We start from the raw sequence: 3666 nt of genomic DNA, 5'->3' as shown, positions 1-3666 counted from the left end.
AAATTTTGGAAACCACCGCGCGGCCTCAAAGTTTAGACCCGCCCATATAAATTTTTTTCCGTCCCCAACGCCTAACCCTAATTCCCATCCATTTTGTGCGCCGCCGCCACCACCGATTGTACTCCACCCCGTCCTCCCGCGGCCGCCCGTTTATCCCCGCCTCCTCCGGCTTCCCTTCGACCCTATCTCCGCCAGTCCCGCCTCCATCCCCTACTCCCCACTTCTCATGTTTCGCCCATGACCTCGTGGTCACCGAATCTGGTTGTCCCCGCCTTCACCACAGCAACAGACGGAGACGCGGGAGGTCGACGCCATCATCGCCCGGCAGTAGGAGCGTCATGTGGATGCCGGAAGGCAGTGACTTCTGTTGTGGCGTGAGGTCGTGGCGGCGGATCTTGCGGGGCTTGATATGCGCAGGCCGGCTTCCGCACGGGTCTTCCGGATCTTGAGATCCTCCGTCTTCAGATTCGGCGGCTCAGGTCCCCTCGACCGCTTCTCCCATTCCCTCCTCTCTCTCGGTTCATCACTCTGTCTCTCTCTCGTTGCAGGCCTGCTTCAGCCTGACACACAGCGGAGGTTGGACGAAACAGACGGGAGGTGGATCTAGATCCTCAAGGTCCACGAAGAATACTACAACCTTAATCAGCACCGACCCAACCAACAGCTCCTCAAGGTTTTGTGCCCTCACCCCCTCATCCTCAATGTTCTGTGCTTGTATCATCGGTTTGTTCTGATCTGACGAGCCTGTGTTCGTATATGTCTCTGTATGCCCTGTACTAGTTCGGCTTGTTACGATCTAATAAATTACTGAAATTCTGTTTTGACGGTTCTGTACTTGTTCTTGCCATATCCATACATATTTGTGTCAATTGGTGGTTGGATATGGTTGGAAACTGGCACTGCCACATCATTTTCTTAGTTGTACAAGGTGTTATGTCTCATCAATTGTTTGTTTGTTTTTATTTTCTTTAGAAACTACATATCTTTCAACTTTATTGCTGAAACCAACATAATATTAACCTGCCTAGCACGACATCAATTTTGGCATTACTGCAGTATTGTGCCGCCCTACTACATGTGTGTTAAGATGAAATATGGGGATATCAGACTGTAGCCCATAGGCTCATGTGTACTAAGATTGTTTATTTGATGTTGCCTTCCACCTACAGGTTTTAGATAATTTGCTACTGCAGCAACATACTCTTGTATACTTGATATTTAATTCTATCCTTATACTCCCAGTACCGTATATTACTAATATTCTTGTATACTACAATGTGCTTGTTTCTTTCCTTGGTGGAGTTTTGTTGATTTCGTTTGTATGCCTTGATGACCAAGTAGGTCTTGGGTGGTCGGTTGCTTGGGATGGAAGAGGGCTTGCATCAGCTGCTGCTTTGTTCGGAGGCATTGCAACAACGCTGCTCCTCTTGGCATTCGAGTTGTGGCTAATCCTAGCGTATAACAAGGTAGCAGCTCACCTTCACCTGTGTGCCCATTAGACCCTTGTGCAGTTGTGTTGTTCGCTTTACATCATATGATTTTTCCGATTATTTGTACATGCGTCAGTGATCAGTATCATAGTTGTGCACTGAATCTAACGAGTCTTGATTGATGAGAGTTAACTGGTGTATGGTCAACTTGTAAATAAAATGACTCATTTCTATACACATGAGGAGACCTGTATACATACTATTTATAGTGATACAACGAGGTAGAATGCACTATACTTACCAGGTGCACTAGATTGGTACTGTTAATCCATGCCTAGAATTTGTAGTGTCAAGAGATCCTGAAGAAGTTTCTTGTCCCTATTGTGTTTTCATTTATATCTTGATAATTGGGAGCATGTAGTAATTACATAAATATGTTGCTGGTAGTGACACAAAAGAGTACAGTCAACTACTGGGATCTGAACATACAATTTTTGCCTGCTAGAATCCATATTTAGCAGTAAATTGTTTTTGTTTATCATGTCTCTACTGGGATCTGAACATACAATTGCTGCCTGCTATTTTTATGAACTACAACAGTTTAAATAATGAATCTTTTAACTTGAACCGAAATGACCTGTAGCATTCCTAGTTGTCTGACTTAAAAAGTTTTAGAGTAACTATTGCTATCGTTGCGATTTGTATTGCTGTTTTCAACAATGTACGACCTGTTTTTTTGAAATTTAGAATTTTGTGTACATGGTAATGATGTGCAGCACAGCATAACTGTAGTAGATAAATGTGTTCTGATGATTGACTGAATTATCTTGCCCCCTAGCTGAAATTCACGGTGTCACCGCGCACTGAATATGTCGCACTTCTAAGTAGGTGGAATCTATCTAAACTTTTGCAAGTACTTCAACACTGACAGGTCTTCACTGCAACTTGTAGATTTTTCCCTTGTGGTCTTTTAGTGTGCTTCATTAAAATTCTGCAATAAAACTTTCTGCAAGAAACTCGAAATATCATTGAAATCTCATAGCACACTGTATCTTATGTATGGACATCAAATTTATAAGCTGCAACTTAATTGTCAATGCTGCTTTTGTCTTCTCATTTATTAAAATGATGGCTTGCTTATCAATTGAAACTGTTGTGATATTGCAGTATTTTGGCAAGGTGATAATCGGAAAGGAGTTTCACCTTAATGAGGACCATGAAGATGTGCTCCGGGTGTATCTTTCCATATACAAAAGCTTTGTTAAGGTGCGCATCTAAACTCGTAACCAGCTCTGTACTACTGTCTACTGCTAGTGAAAGTGAAGCCTGCTAGTTCTGAAATGCCAGTGAAAGTGAACCCTGCTCGTTCTAGAAATGAGCATCTGGTACACCTGCCTAGTACTACTGCTATTTATTTAGCGAAGTATGTATACTTAGCTCAGTTTACACTTGACAGTTTTGTTGGTTATTAAATCTTGACTGTAGTCTGTATAGACGCATGAATTGGTGTACACATGCTCATGTATGATTGCCAATGCACTTTATGCTTATTTGTTTGAGTGACTAAAGTGTGCACATTTGAAGTATTTCTAGTTATTTCAAATATCTACTATAGAGTATATGGGCTGAACCGCTGAAGTATACTTGAAAATAACATATGCCAAGTGGCATCGTCCAAACAGTATTGGAAACTAAATTAAGTAGCCTGGTTCAAAAAATCTCACGAACTTCCTAAAATAAGCCTTGACATTTTGATATGTCAAGTAGTACCTTTTATGTAATCTGCAACCTGTAGCCTCAGATGCTTTGCCATTCTGCAACCTGAAGCTCACGCTAACATCTTAGTTATACTAAAATATTATTTGACTGGATATTATTCTTTGATGACAATGCTCTCCAGGAAAAGGACATGGATACAGCACAATCGGTGAGTGATGCCCTGTACCTTTTACTTACAAGAGCTCCAGGCTGAAGAATATATCCTCTCTTTTACAAGAGCTCCAGGCTGAAGATCAAAGAAGCTCATAAATATGTTTCCATAGCCAGATTTATTGTGATTACTGGGTTGTCTATTCATGATGTAAACTATAATAGTTCAAAGAAGTGTTGTTCTCTCTGTTTTCGATTGAACCGCTATAATAGAGTTTTATATTGCTGTTATTTGACAAATTACAATTTATTATTTTACGTTCGTTTCTATTAATATTAAATGTGAATACTGGTTTGGACGTAATGT

At 41.1% G+C, this 3666-nt stretch overlaps 1 long non-coding RNA gene across 1 annotated transcript; it reads left to right on the top strand.

Annotated features, from left to right (window-relative positions):
- The first annotated feature begins 985 nt into the window (after positions 1 to 985).
- On the top strand, positions 986 to 2980 carry LOC124682409. Its single transcript, XR_006996271.1, has 2 exons — positions 986 to 1466; positions 2598 to 2980. It is a non-coding gene; the product is annotated as an uncharacterized LOC124682409 (long non-coding RNA).
- The last annotated feature ends 686 nt before the right edge of the window (positions 2981 to 3666 follow it).

Source organism: Lolium rigidum, chromosome 1, assembly GCF_022539505.1.
Source record: "Lolium rigidum isolate FL_2022 chromosome 1, APGP_CSIRO_Lrig_0.1, whole genome shotgun sequence".
Lineage (NCBI taxonomy): Eukaryota > Viridiplantae > Streptophyta > Magnoliopsida > Poales > Poaceae > Lolium > Lolium rigidum.
The sequence above is the reverse complement of the archived record's forward strand: the minus strand, read 5'-3'. Positions and strand labels throughout refer to the sequence as shown.